The 15,776-nt window shown below is 48.8% G+C and overlaps 1 protein-coding gene across 2 annotated transcripts in view; it reads right to left on the reverse strand.

Moving 5' to 3' along the window:
• The window catches only part of LOC143028533 (chondroitin sulfate N-acetylgalactosaminyltransferase 1-like), a 492,873-nt gene that overhangs the window by 122,719 nt on the left and 354,378 nt on the right, over positions 1-15,776 (reverse strand). For both annotated transcript variants that reach the window (XM_076190790.1, XM_076190789.1), the window contains one exon: positions 5,694-5,739. The gene's annotated coding sequence lies outside the window, so the exon portion shown is untranslated. The remainder of the gene's footprint in view (positions 1-5,693; positions 5,740-15,776) is intronic.

The raw sequence follows: 15,776 nt of genomic DNA on the forward strand, positions 1-15,776 counted from the left end.
TATATATATATATATAAATATATATATATATATATATATATAATAAAATGTAATATATAAATAAGTATATATATGTATATATATATATATATATATATATATATATATACATATATATATATATATAATGACTCAGACCTTTTGGTAAACAGTTGGTAATACAAAAGACCGTACACCACCCTTTGCGGTGCCACCTATTGGGTAAGGACTAATGCTTCCGAGTACGCAGCTGGCCAGCAGCAGGTGGGGGTGTCGTAGCACGCAGCCGTAGAGCACTGCAAGTCCGCAAACCAGCTGTTTGGGCTTCGTGTTTGGGGGGCCCCACTCTCTTGCATATTGCAACCTTGCAGCCCACGCTTAGGGCAATTACTCTGTATCGACCCAAAGAATGCTTGCGTAAGGCTCTCTAGTGGTAATGACTGTTGTCTAATAATAAGCTGACGAGAAACCCGCGGTCCTACACTGGCCGGGAACAGTCCTTGGGGGTCTCCCTTCTCTGGGGTGAAACGCTGTACTGCCGTCTGTTCTTTTAGCCTGGGTTTCTTTTTGTGTCACCGACTAGTAGTAGTAGTAGTAGTGACAGTAGTAATGGTAGTAGTAGTGGTGGTACCAGTTATGATAGTAGTAGTAGTAGTACTAGTAGTGACAGTATCAATAGTAATAGCAGTAGTAGTGGTAGTAGTAGCAGTGATAGTAGTAGTAGTAGTAGTAGTAATGTTATTGCAGTTGTAGTTGTTGTTGTTATTATTATTATTATTATTATTATTATTATTAGTGGTGGTGGTAGTTATCAGGAGGAGTTGGCAACAGTGAATGATCAGTTACCGGTTGTGACGTCTCCTTATGTGAAACAGTGGAAAAAAAAACTGTCGGGGTTGACAAGGACAGATCTCCGTCCTGTTCCGGGTACTGAATGCCAGCCTCTTGGGGCTGGCACCTCCAGATGACAGTAAGAATGACCAGGGATTTTTAAAGATGGGGAGACGACCCGCTCCGAGGTCCCTCTCGCAGGATCATCACATGCAGGTTGTCGATGGCTGACCACCAAGGCATACTCTGTGCAACAGACCAGCGTCCCGTGTCGAGTTTCGCTGTATTGTGGGGAACATGAAGCCTTGGGACATTGATTATTGCAAAAGTTGCACAGGTTTGGTCCCAACGTCCGTAATTATGTAGAGCGTGAATAGCATTTGCCAGACTTCCGTGTATACGTGTCCTATGCGGTGCAGTCAGCCATTGTCATGTTCAGGCGTTTTTCGTGTCACACTGATCGCTGAGACGGGTATTATAGTATTGTGTTGAAGTAAAAGTGTGGTACGAGCCATTCCGCATGAATATGACTGAGGATGTATAAGGCGTGGGACGAAACGTTCCGTAGAAAGCGTACGTGTTCTCTGAATGGAATTTGTGTATTACGGGTGTTTATCTATGGTGTATTGCGTGGCGGCCCCAAACGGTGATGAAAGACGCTGTGGGTGGAATAAGTACGATCTTGGGAAAGTGGCTACTGTTATGGACTCGCTATACTCGTGGATGCTCGTTCACCCAGCAGGTCTGAGCGCCGCTACTTGCGGCTGAGGTTAAGGTGACGGCTAGCGAGTTGGACCTAGGCATGGTTTATGAAATTCCACGCTACAAAGTGCCGTGTAGAGGGCACCGTCCTAGTCTCCTGAGAGTTTCACGACATTTAACCGAATCAATCACACGGCCAAACATCACTTCAAACACTTGTTTGACAAACCGGGTTTGACAAACTGTCTGACCTTGTAAATGGCCCTTATAGATATACTTAGACGTCTGATTCTTACGGCGCGAGGTTGTCCACAATGACAGAAGCGCTGGTACACTACAGTCCATTTTATCCTTGTTACCGCCACGCTATTTTATTCACTTCTGTGGCCTCCACTTGGTAGTGAGGGGGCCAAAGCGCGGCCTCGTTCTTGAACGGGCAAAATGTGCTCTCGTGAAAGCACCACTAGCACTGAAACGGATAGGAGTCTAAATTTCCTGGTTTGTATTTTATATGATGTTAAATGTGCGTGCGTGTGTGTGTGCGTGCGCGCGTGTGTGTGTGTGTGTGTGAATGTGTGCGCGTGAGTAAGTGTGTGTGTGTGTGTGTGTGTGTGTGTGTGTGTGTGTGTGTGTGTGTGTGTGTGTGTGTGTGTGTGTGTGTGTGTGTGTGTTTACTTAGGTGTATCTCCCCGCATCGCGCGCGCGCGCGTGTGTGTATGTGTGCGCGCGTACGCGCGTGTGATTCATTACGGTCTTGATCACGCGTTGGACTTGTCATCGACAGCTATTACCTTCCCGGATGAGAATTCAGAGCTCATATAGGGCTAGATCTATAGGTAATGGTGTATGTGTGTGTGTGTTTATGTGTGTGTATGTGTGTGTGTATGCGTGCGTGTATATGTGTATGTATGTGTCTGTGTGTGTTTGTGTATGTATGCGTCTGTATGTATGCATGTACACACACACACACACATATATATATATATGTATATATATATATATATATATATGGGTATGTGTGTGTGCGTGTATGTCTTTTTATCTAATTGTAGTAAATAACAGAAGCTGTGCTCGTTAGGCCCCGTCTATGTTCTTCCATTGGTCAAAATAAACTTAAAACTTGCTTATTTTATTTGACTATTATACCTGCATCCTTCCGAGTCCGTGCGTGTGTGCGTGCGTGCGTGCGTGCGTGCGTGTGTGCGTGCGTGCGTGCATGCGTGTGTTTCTTAAACCCTTCTGCGAGACAGGATCGAGTAGGGTCGAGTTCGGCTGTGACGTGTTTACGTAAAAAAACACGTCCGTTTTTGCCCGAGTTCTGATTAAGACGAGGTCGTAATGGTCGTGAGTCCTCTTTGTTTACGACTGTCCGCGCATGCGTCGCCAAGATGACGACCCGACCCGACTGTGAACTAAGAAACGAGACGACGCCTGGAGAAGTTGAATTGATAATAGTCGACGAGACACGAGTGTGTGTTGTTACCAGGTGTGTTCGATGAAATGTACACACATTCCTAGGCGATGTGCAACGTAGTCCTTTAAACCCCAACGTGCTTCGTATGATTTGTGCCTCACCTTTTTTGCTCTTGTGTCTGATGAAGTGATTTCAGCTTAGCGTACCGCTTCTAGTTTAATCGCTGAATTCTTTATGAAAGAGAGCTGTCGGCAATCTCGCTTGTGATGCCAAACAACACCAGGGGGCTTGATTTGATGTTTTTTTTTTTTTTTTTTTGCGGTTTTGGTGTTCCTGCCTCAGTATGGCTTCAGACACATCATTTATTTGTTTACTGTAACAATAGGCAATGGCGGGTAAATTTCTGTCGGGTATTTTCTGTGAAGCATTAGCTTTCCGGCAAACACGGGGGTATATTTGCTCAACTAAATGTGTTGCAGAAACGCTCGTAAAGATTGCGTGAACATTAATTGAACAGCGTTGCTTTTACATCCAACTTCCAAAGAGCATATCAGTAAAGCCTGTTTACAAAAGTATTGCAACTATAAAAGAATATAGAAATATAAACGCTATGCACATTGCATGACCAACCACGCCAAGAAGAGATTAAACAGAGATATCCCAGTGTTCCATGCGACTGCCCACGTTTACAAAAAAACTAGCGATCGCTGGCAGCTCTTGAGGCGTTGGGAACGACGTGTGTGGGACGATGTAGAAACACATGAAATGCATGGATTATTTTAGAATATCTCAGCGTGTGCATGGTTTGCATGGCAAATGTCTGTAGGATGTCAACAAGTGTATTTCTGCACACACACACACACACACACACACACACACACATCAACTCCTACAAGAGCTCCGAGGATGATGTTCTCGAAGGTGAAGCTATAAATGAAATCAAAAGCAGGCATGGCATTTGAAAAAGAAGAAGAAGAAGAAGAAGAAGAAGAAGAAGAAGAAGAAGGAAAAGAAGAAGAAGAAGAAGAAGAAGAAGAAGAAGAAGAAGAAGAAGAAGAAGAAGAAGAAGAAGAAGAAGAAGAAGAAGAAGAAGAAGAAGAAGAAGAAGAAGAAGAAGAAGAAGAAGAAGAAGAAGAAGAAGAAGAAGAAGAAGAAGAAGAAGAAGAAGAAGAAGAAGAAGAAGAAGAAGAAGAAGAAGAAGAAGAAGAAGAAGGAAAAGGAGATAGGATTCCAGTTCCCACGCACGTAGCCACCACCCTCCTTTTTTATTTTTATTTTGGTAAATACAGTCCGGTAAATACTAGCTCACCAGTACAGCGTATACCTCTTCCCAACAACCTCAACAAGCAACGTTTGCATGCTGCTAGCAAGCGCAGTTAATTAAGACAGTAAGAGTAAAGAGAGAGCGAGAGAGAGAGAGCGAGAGAGAGCGAGAGAACGAGAGAAGGAGAGAGGAAGGGAGAGAGAGGGAGTGGGAGGGAGAAAGAGAGAGAGAAAGAGAGAGGGAGAGTGAAGGAGGGAGAGAGGGAGAGGGGAGTGAGGGAGAAAGAGAGAGAGAAAGAGAGAAAGTGAGAGAGAGTGTGGGGGAGAGAGAGGGAGAAGGAGTGGGAGGTAGAAGGAGTGGGAGAGAGAGAGAGAGATGGAGAGAGAGAGATGGAGAGAGAGATGGAGAGATGGAGATGGAGAGAGAGAGAGATGGAGAGAGAGAGAGAGAGAGAGAGAAAGAGAGATGGAGAGAGAGGAGAGAGTTAGAGAGGGGGAGAGGAGGGAGAGAGAGCAAGAGCTGTGTACCAGGGCACTGTATATTGATTTATCGAGTGAACATGCATTACCAAGACGAATTCGGTGCGTTGAGGTTTACTCTCTAGCGGCTGCGGTGGGCTGGGGGGGGGTGTCTTGGCCCTGATGTATCGCACATCTATACATTGCGAGATGAACGTGTTTAATGAGAGTTTGCCAATCAATGCACTTCTATCACCAGCGGACGGATTCCTGTTCATCCACTTCTCGCGCGAATTCGGCGCGAGACTCTTCACGTGGACAGAAGCGCTGGTCAACTACAATTCATAACAACAACAACAACAATTCTCTGTTGATGTTTTGTCTTCCCGCGCGTTTTATGACTGGAGCTGTGGCTCACTGTATAGATGATAGGCCAAGCGACAGGTGATTTCTTTGTATGTTATATACCACTCGACCCTTCCATTGAGAAAGGGGTGGGGATTCCCTCAGCTGAATAAAATCACCTTGTGGCATCTAGAATGAAAGCTCCGTTTAGTTAATAAATAATGATGACCGCGAAATGTTAGAAGCAGAGTCTAATATTTTTCAATTGAATAAAATCATCTAGCGGCAGCCTGACGCAGACCTTGATATCGGATCGGACCCGGACCGCGTCATCGTCAAACCCTTCGTCGTTCTTTTCGTACACCACGGAGACCCGCTCCTTGCGGCGTCGACAGCAGACCCTCCGCGAACCGCTGAAACCACGAAGTGACGGCGTTGTTACGTACCGTCGGGTGTACCATGGCACCATAGGGCACCCTATGGGTGTACCATGGCACCTTCGGGCACCCTATGCGTGTACCATGACACCTTCGGGCAACCTATGGGTGTCTTGACTTCGGGCCCTTGGGAGGACATTTGGCCGACAGACAACTGGTCGGGCGGACATATGATCTTCGGGCTTCAATGTCAGACACCACAACTGAACCTAATGAAATCACCTGTATAGGGAGCAAGGGCACTAAGAGGACCAGATACTCACCACATTCGCATCCAAAGAAAGGCAGGCGGCGCCACCGGGCTTGGATCTGGAAAGAAAGGAAAATATAATAATACATATATATATATACACAAACGGGTTCCACTTCACATGACTGCCATCACTTATGGATGAAGATGAGGAGCCTACGCCAGGAGGCGCTGAGTAGCTGCGGCCGAAGCCGTCACCTTTGCCCTATTAAGCACTTTGGGGATTATAGGAGCTGGTAAGTACTAGTTACTGCTGGAGATCGAAGAAAAGTGCGGGACTCGAAAACCCGTGAATGAGAAGATTCGAGATCAGCAAGCTTCCGATGTGCGAGACTCAGTGACGTAGCATATGACGTCACATATCATGAGGCCTACATGATGTCAGCCACTGCCACTCACCGCCGCCACGCAACTGAGGGAGAGGATAAGGAGGAAGAGGAAGGAGGAGGGAGGAGGGAAAAATAAGAGAAGGGAGAAGATGAGGAGGAGAGGGAGGAGGATGAGGAGGAGAATGAGGAAGAGAATGAGGAGGGGGAGGAGGAGGGAAAATAAGAGAAGGGGAGGAGGAGAGGGAGGAGGAAGAGGAGGAGGAGAAGGAGGGAAAATAAGAGAAGGGAAGAATGAGGAGAATGAGAGGGAGGAGGAGGAGGAGGAGGAGAAAAAATAAGAGAAGGGGAGGATGAGAGGGAGGTCGAAGAGGAGGAGGAGGGACGAGGAGGAGGAAAATAAGTGAAGGGAAGGATGAGAGGGAGGAGAAAGAAGAAGAGGAGGAGGGAGGGGAAAATAAGAAAAGGGGAGAGAGAAAAAGAAGAAGGAGGAGGAGGAGGTGGAGGAGGAGGAGGAAAAGATAAGAAAAGGGAAGAGGGGAGAAGGAGAAGGAAGAGGAGGAGGAGGGAAAATAAGAGAAGGGAAGAATGAAGAGGAGAATAAGAGGGAAAAGGGGGATGATGATGAGGAGGAGGAGGATTAGGGAGAGGAGGATGAGGAGGAGAAGGAGGAGGAGAAGGAGGAAGAAAAGGAGGGAGGAGGAAAAACAAGAGGAGGATGAGGAGGATGAGGAGGATGAGAGGGAGGATGAGGAGGAAGGAGGAAGGAAAAGAAAATAAGGGGAGGATGAGGCGAATGGGAAGGAGGAGGAGGAAGAAGAAAGAGGAGGGAGGAGGAGGAGGAGGGAGGAGGAGGAGGAGGAGGGAGGAGGAGTAGGGAGGAGAAGGAGGGAGGAGGAGGAGGGAAGAGGGAAAAGAAGATAAGGGAGAGGATGAGGAATATGAGAGGGGATGGAAGAGGAGGAGGGGGAGGAGGAGGAGGAGGAGGAGGAGGAGGAGAAAGGAGGGAAAGAAGAAGAGAATGAGTAAGATGAGAGGGAGAGGGAGGAGGAAGAGGGAAAAGGAGGGAGAAGGAGGGAGTAGGGGGCGAGGAATGCCTGGATAAAAATAAATAAATAAATAAACAAATAAATAAATAAATAAATAAATAAATGAAATAATGAAGGTCTACCTTCCGTTCTGCTCCTTGCTCTCTATCTCTCCTTTAATCTCTCTTTTACCACTTCTATGACACCACCTCTTCGGTGCGATATGGTCCCCAGGGATAGAAGCGCTGGTTACTGTAGTGGTAGCCTATGGCCTAAGTATGAATGCACTGTTCAAAGCGATCGGATTCATTCATTCATTCATTCATTCACTCAAATATTCAAAATGAATAATTCTAACATTATGTGTCATGTCATCTGCCAACTGTGTTGCGTGCCTACTTTGACAGCCAATAATGATATCTACCTGTTCATTTATTCATCCACTAATTCATTTATGTACTTATTCATTCATTTATCTATTTATCTACTAAAGTTGTCAACATTGGCGTGAAATGAGATCAATTATTTATCTATTTACCTATGAGTTTGAAATCCTACTCTGAAATGGGATGATTGATTTATTTATTTATCTAAGCACGGTGTTACACTAAGCGACGGCGCCGGACGCGGCCAGATGACGTTTGCAAGTTCAATTAGTGTAATAAAATCACCTGGCGACAGGAGCCAGAGCTTGATATGAGGATCACCTGGTTAAAGCACTCTCATAACCTTTGGAGTCAAATGACTCCTAAGAGAGACTTTGCTGTCGCCAACAATCAGCCGCAACGGCGACGGGAGACCGAGTTGGCAACCATATCATGAAACAGGCTTCTCTGAACGCAAGAGACCTGCAGCGCCTCACAGGAGTCGAACAGTCCGATCACGGCCGCACTTAACACCCCCCCACCCGAAAAAAAAAAAAAAAATGGGACGGGGTCGGAATAAAGTTCTCCCTAACTCGGAACAGAGCGACTTGGAGCGGCGCCGCGCGTGAAGTATCAGGTGCCTGGCGACAGCTGGCCCCGGCTAGATTGGAAGCTTCGTCCCCCGCCGGGGTGGCGCGGCATATGTCACGGCCAAATGGACGCGGGGGTGGGGGGGCGGCGAAGAAAACTTGAGGAACAAGGACCGGGTTACTGCCGCGCGGCGCGATGTAGCCGCTGTTATTTGAGCTACAGAGGCGACGGAAAGGATGAGTGAGGAGGGTGGGGAGAGTGGGAGGGGAGGGGGAGGGGGTGGGAAGTGTGGGAGGGACAGGAGGTGGGAGGGACAGGAGGTGGGAGGGAGGAAAAGGAGTGGGAAGAGTGGGAGGTGGGAGAGAGGGAGGGGAGTAGGAAGAGTGGGAAGAAGAGAGAGTTGTGGGAAGAGTGGGGAGAAGGGAGGGTTGTAGGAAAAGTGGTAGGGAGGGATGGGAGGCGGGAGGGAGGGACAGGAGGTGGGAGTGGGGAGGGTTGTGGGAAGAGTGGGAGGGAGGGACGGGAGGTGGGAGGGAGGGAGGGGGTGGGAAGATCGTGAGGGAAGTAGGGGAGGCAGGAAGAAAGAGAAGGAGGGGAGGCAGGAAGAGTGGAAAGGAGGGGAGGTGTGAGGAAGGGAGGGAGGAAGGGAGGGAGGTAGGAAGAGTGGTAGGGGAGGTGGGAGGAAAGGGGAGAGGGGGGAGGGAAGGGGGAGGGGAGAGGGAAGGAGGGGAGGTGGGAGGGAAGGAGGTGGGAAGAGAGTGGGAGGGGAGGTGGGAAGAGTGGGAGGGGAGGTGGGAAGAGTGGGAGGGGAGAGGGAAGGAGGGGAGGTGGGAGGGAAGGAGGTGGGAAGAGAGTGGGAGGGGAGGTGGGAAGAGTGAGAGGGGAGGTGGGAAGAGTGGGAGGGGAGGTGGGATGGAGGGAGGTGGGAAGAGTGGGAGGGGAGGCGGGAAGAGTGGGAGGTGGGAAGAGTGGGAGGAAGGGGAGGTGGGAAGAGTGGGAGGGGAGGTGGTAAGAGTGGGAGGTGGGAAGAGTGGGAGGAAGGGGAGGTGGGAGGGGAGGGGGGAATGCTTCTCGTCTGTGTGGTATAAACAAATATCAAAGACTTCGTCACACAATTTTTTTTTCCTTTTGTCGAAGACTCGTGTTATAACGAAAGCTAATTGGTTCGACAGTCGTGTTTCCGGAGTTCAGTTCCAATCCAATCCATTACCAAAAAGTCTCAAAGAAGTATTTCAAACTTGGTGCTAAAATGTGTAAAATGAGAAAACACTGGTAATCACATTACTTTGCTAAATTGAACTAGAAACACAAGTAACTGAATTGTCTGAACTAAAAGCACAGATAAATGAATTGTCTGGCGACATAATGGAAACAGACCCACAAGGAATGTAGGAAATTAAGAACAGAAATGTCTGCACATTCGAATTAAAATGAAATATCGGCATAAGAGCTGAATAAAAAAAAAATCACTTTTACCCAGCCAACACTTGAGCGACTTACGTGACACCCCTACGGCCCACAATCCTTCATAAGACGAAATTAGTTTTAAAAAAATCCGATCGGTTTTTAACTTGGACTATTTTTTTTTCTTTCTACTTTCCTTATTCAAAGTCCTTTTTACCTCCACCAATCCCTCCCGCCCTCTTCCTTTTCTTATGAGTTCCCAGATCAACCTAAGGCTTATGGGTTAGGTTATGACCTTAAGATGATGACAGGTCACCCTGGCTACAGACCCCATCCCTCCCCCCCCTTTTTTTGGGGGGGGGAGGGAGGGGAGGCTGAGTTGGGCCGAAGAAGGTCTGGCCTGCTGCCAAGTGGGACTGATAAAGGCAATTAGTGGCCGGCGCCCAAGTCGTTTCTCTTTGACGATTTTTAGTGCCGGACGGGTCACCCTGCGAACCCCCTGGTGTGCAGGGGACGCACGCTGCCGACGTCCTCAGCGCTCCTCCCCTGCCGGAGAAGGAGGAATAGGAAGAGGAGGAGGTGGAGGTGGAAGGTGAGAAGGAGATGGCGATGGTGATGGAGGAAGGGGAGGAAGAGGAGGAGGTGGAGATGGAAGGTGAGGAGATGGAGATGGTGATGGAGGAAGGGGAGGAAGAGGAGGTGGAGGTGGAGGAGGTGGTGGAGGAGGAGGAGATGGTGGAGGAGGAGGAAGGGGAGGAGGAAATAGAGGTGAAGGAGGAGACTGAGGTGGAGGTGGAGATGGAGATTGAGGAGGAGGAGATTGAGATTGAGGAGGTGGAGCTACACGCCAGAGGATCTTCTTCAGCTGAGTACCGGATCTGGGGTCTTGCTGGGTCTCGATCGATCGCGACCTGGTTCAGGGGACCGGCCCTCGTGAGTAGTACAGGCATCTCGTGATCGTCAGCGGAGAAAAGAAGAGAGAGGATGAACAGGAGGAGGAGGGAGGAGGAAAAATGAAGAGAAGGGAGAGGAGGAGGAAGATAGAGGGAGGAGGAGGGAAGAGGTAAAAAGAAAGGAGGAAGATGAGAAGGAGGAAGATGAGAAGGAGGAGGGAAAAGAAGAGAAGAAAGAAGACGAAAAGGGAAAAAGAAGATAAGAATGATGGATAAGAAAAATGAGAGAGAGGAAGGGGAGGAAGAAAGTGAAGGAGAGAGAAGGAGGGAGAAGGAGGGAGAAGGAGAGAGAAGGAGGAGGGGAGGGGGTGGGAATGCCTGGATGATACATCAGGAGCAAACCTGAAGACGTCGAGAGAAACACTCTTGTTCCCTTCCCGAAGGCGGCCGTGACGTCTCCGAAATCGCCCTTAAGGGCGAGTCGCCCGCAGTCCAGGGCGACGAGTACGGAAGGCAGCCCTCCCGGATATGTGCTGCAACTCCGGGGAGATGATACCACCGGGTCTCCCAAAGCTCCTCCAGGAGATATTGATGCTCTTCGGACGGGCATCCGGGTTCTCGTCCCCCCCCCCCCATTTTTTTTTTTTTTTTTTTTTTTTTTTTTTAGTGGGGGGTGGGGTGGATGGAATGGTCCACGACCTCTTTCCCAATCAACTTCGACTGGATTTCCAATTTCCATCACCTCTTCGTTCGCATAATCAGAGAACCGGCGAGACGGCTTCTCCTCTTCCTCCTCCTGCAGCCAGAGGTACCTACGAGAAGGGCCGACGAGAGCCCTCGCCAGATGTTATCATCACTAATAACCATCATTATTATAATTATTACTATTATTATCATTACCATTACCATTATTATTGTTATTATCAATCATTATTATTTTTATTAATATTATTATTAATAATATTATCATTATTAATATTATTACTATTAATATAATTATCACTATTATTATTATTATTACTATTATTATTATTACTACTATTATTATAATCAAGGTAGCTCAACCACTTCAACATATCCGCAATCCAGAGTGAAGAATTAGAAAGAAAAAAAACAGCCGGATCCCGGCCGGTGCGGGATCCTGGCCGGTGCGGGATCCCGGCCGGTGCGGGATCCCGGCCGGTGCGGGATCTCGACTGAATGTTTGGCACAACAAAAGTGCCTCATCTCTTGCCCACCCACCACAGGCAACTGCGGCACTAGTGCCATAGCACCTGCCCCTGCGTTCTGGCACTCAGGAACCATTTCCCCGTGACGTCATCATTTTTAACTGCCGACCTGACGTCACTGAATGGGGGCACTGGATGCCAGGAGTGGATGCATCGTCATCCGAGGGGGAGGAGCTGTGTGAAGCACAAGGGATATCTTCGAGTCACAAGTCCGAGGATAATAGTCTTCCTTCCCCGGCAGATTTACCTCCTCTTCATCCTTCTCTTCCTTCTGTCTCGCTCTCTCTCTCTCTCTCTCTCCTTCCGCTCTTGGGTCACCATGAGCACGCTCGTGTGAATGACGATACACCATGGTTTCAAAAATCTCTTGTAAAATAAAAGGAAAAGAAAACGGAAAGAAAAAGAGTAAAGGAAAGCGAGTAAAGAAAGGAAACATTAAAACAAAGGAAAAGAAAGAAAAGTAAAGGAAATAAAAGGAACAAAGAAAGAAAAGAAAAATCGAAAACTCGGCCCGGTTGATTCTTGTTACACAGAACGTCCAGCCTGCTGCTGCTTGACCCTTGCGTCGCTCCTTCCCTCCTCCTCCTCTTCCTCTTCCTCCTCTTCCGACCGAGAAAACATTTTCAAAACGTTCGAGCCGCCACTTGCAGGTCATAACAGCCTGTGACAAACATCTTGCGTCGACAATTATGCTCTTTCAAACGACTCTAACATAAAATGGCGGAGGGAATAAAACTGCTGCAATATTTCGTCAGAACAAAGACGGGGGTGTAAGCACGTGTGCGTAAACGGCTGCGTTCCCTGTGTGCACACACATCAAAACGCACACTGAGGTGAACATAAACACACACGCGTACATAAGACACTCCTGATGCCTACGATATTTGCACTACCCAAGACGTAGTTAGCCATCTGGGAGGTTTGGAAAGTTAACTCTATTCCCTTAACTACGACGGAGTTAAATTCGCCCCGATTAACCCTTTTGCCCCAAGGATAGATAAGGTTACAATGATGGGCTCTACAGACTTTATTCTGGCTAACGCCAATGGACAATATCTCGAGTTGAAGATGCTAACCAGCTACGAAGAAGGTGTTGGTATGTGCAGGCAGGTACGAGCAGGCCAATTACAACTACAGGCTAGTAACGATAAGCACAAGCATGAGCATAGGTGGGTAGGTCAATGGGAAATATCATGGGAAAACAAGTCTATTTACAGCTGACAATTCTGTAAATAATTCTCCTGACGGCGACTTATTGACTACAGACAGCGCGTGGTCTTTGGTAGGAGAAGAATCAGAACGATCTGCATGGGAGGGATGTGGAGGGAGGGAGGGAGAAAAAGAGAGAGAGAGAGAGAGAGAGAGAGAGAGAGAGAGAGAGAGAGAGAGAGAGAGAGAGAGAGAGAGAGAAAGATTGAGAGAGAGAGAGAGAGACGAATCGCCCTTTGGCCCCCCCTCCCACCATCAAAATGGCGTAGCGCGTCCAATTCGGCCTTTGTAAAGTCATAAACCTCTAGGTTTGCTTACATACACAGGCGATTCGGCAGACCGTTCCGGCAATTTCCGTTCGACAGGGAAGAACGGGACACAGAAGTAAAACTGCATGACGCGGAGGTGGGGGGGGGGTGAGTGGGACGGGATGGGGGGGGAATAGTTGGGGGACGGGGGATGGTAAGGGTGATGGGTAGCCCCCACCCCCACCAAGCTCCGTTGGTGTGCACCCAGCGTGCACACCAACGTTCTGGTCGAACTGGATATGAAAAAGATATGGAAGCTCGAGGCGGCGAACAGCGGGAGGACGAATATGAACCAGAAGCGCTCGCGGCGGTCAACAGCTCGCGGGTTTTGTTGGCCCGCGGGCCAAGGCTCCTACCCTACTCGATTAGGTGGTTGGTCCGCGGGCCAAGACGTCAACCCAACTCGAATGGGTAGTTGGTCCACGGGCCAAAGCTCCAACCCAACTCGATTGGGTGGTTGGGCCGCGGGCCTAGACTCCAATCCAAATCGACTGGGTGGTTGGTTCGCGGTTCAAGACGTCAACTCAACTCGATTGGCTGGTTGGTCCGCGGGCCAAAACTCCAGCCCTATTCGGTTGGGTGGTTGGTCCGCGGGCCAAGACTCCTACCCAACTCGATTGGCTGGTTGGTCCGTGGGCCAAGCCTCCTACCCAACTCGATTGGATGGTTGGTCCGCAGGCCAAGGCTCCTACCCAACTCGATTGGATGGTTGGTCCGCGGGCCAAGGGTCCAACTCAACTCATTTAGGTGTTTGGTTCGCGGGTCAAGACTCCAACCCAACTCGATTGGATGGTTGGTCCGAGGGCCAAGATGTCAACCAAACTGGATTGGGTGGTTGGTCCGCGGGTCAAGAGTCCGACCCAACACGATTGGGTGGTTGGTACACGGGCTAAGACTCCAACCCAACACGATTGGGTGGTTGGTACGCGGGCCAAAACTCCGACCCATGGTCGCTCGCGGGCCAAGACTCCAACCCAACTTGATTGGGTGGTTGGTCCACGGGCCAAAACTTCAACCTAACTCAATTGGGTGGTTGGTCCGCGGGCCAAGGTCCTAGCCCAATTCGGTTTCGATTACGTGGTTGGTCCGCACAGTGAAATAGGTCACAGCCTTTATTCTGGCTAACGATAGACGATTCTTTCGACCGGAAACAAAGGAAGAGTTAATCCAAATAACTCTAACTCGTTTTCCGTCCACAGGACGCCACACAAATGAATTAAGTCGCCAGTTGCCCTCATGACAGGAGGAGGTATTAATCGTAAGACTGTGATTCCCAGTCTGTCTTTCTTCACGTATTTCGCAGATTTATGTAGTGCTGTTTTTTTTTGTCCTCCTGAAGAACCTCTTTCAACACTGAATTTAATCACTAAGCATCCACTAACTCCCTTTAGATTTCGGTTCGTGACCCCATTTGACACACTCTGTGTCCCATAAGGTGGTCCATGGATCACAGGTTGAGGCCCACTGGTCCAAACTCTGGCACTCACCAGAACATAATATACGAAGTACGGCAGCGGGTGGAAGGGGGTTATCGAGCAGGCTGCGTGAATCGCGCTCGAAGGGCTTGCGCAGCGGCCTTTCGGTGTGTCTGTAGAAGCGGCGTGCTAACGAGAAGGGCTGCCAGCTGCCTCCAGCTGAGTTATGACGACGGAGCGGCTTGTGAATAAGCTGAACGAAAAGATGGTGAGCCAGCTGGGCGCTCAGGGACCATCTGTGTCACTCCCCCCCCCCAACCTAGTCTGCTCGCAGGATCAGGCAGGAGTCAGTCGACAAGAAAGTCTACAGTCAAGGTAGTTGTTGTTGTTGTTGTTGTTGTTGTTGTTGTTGCTGTTGGTGGTTTTGTTGTTGTTGTTGTTGTTGTTGTTGGTGGTGTTGTTGGAGATGGAGTTGCAGGTGTTATTTTTGTTGCTGCTGTCGTTGTTGTTGGTGGTTTTGTTGTTGCTTTGATGATGATGATGTTGGTGTTGTTGTCGTCGTTGCTGGTAGTGCTGTTGTTGGCAATGTTGCTGTTGGTGTTGTTGTTGGTGATGTTGTTGTTCTTCTTGTTCTTGTTCTTTATAGGTGTACTTTACCAGCGCTTCTAATACGGTCAAGATCTTGAAGTATCCAATGGTTCCTTGTAACCGGAAGTTTACCGTTTTTGGCAGATATATTATACGTTCCTCTAGAACGTTTACCGTAAAATATTCTCTTGTGTGGAGAAATCCACGAAATATTTGGCCGCAAATGCTCTGCTTGCATAATTAAGACCACGGGTCGTGTGTGAGGCAGAGAGGTTCGAGGCACGTACGGGGAGGTTGAGAGGCAACAGTTATGGACTCCAGATGACCAGCGCTTCTATCCCTGTGTCGCAATTTGAGGTGAGTTGGATTTGGCGAAACAAATCGCAGGTCGGGCGGGAAGGTTATACAAGGTACTGCTTCAACAAACAGGCTGTGTGCACGCCGGAGGGTTGGGGGTTGGGCAGGGGGTGGGGGAGGAGCAGCCCCCGGATGGATCGCGATGTTCCGGAGCCAATAGGCTCCCGGAACTGGCGCGTGCTCCCTCTGTCGCCGAATATTCGCTTCTGATAAAGTTTCAAAATTAAAGCCGAGACTCGTGACCTCAGGCTCAAAGCACGACTCTCTCTCTCTCTCTCTTTTTTTTTTCGATTGAACTTCCGACTCTCCGACCGACTTCTCGCCGCCTCAGCGTTCGATTGGACTCTCCTTCTTCTTCAAGTCCTTCGCACCGTAGGGGAGAA

Source organism: Oratosquilla oratoria, chromosome 9 (assembly GCF_046742065.1).
Source record: "Oratosquilla oratoria isolate Oo_2021 chromosome 9, ASM4674206v1, whole genome shotgun sequence".
Lineage (NCBI taxonomy): Eukaryota > Metazoa > Arthropoda > Malacostraca > Stomatopoda > Squillidae > Oratosquilla > Oratosquilla oratoria.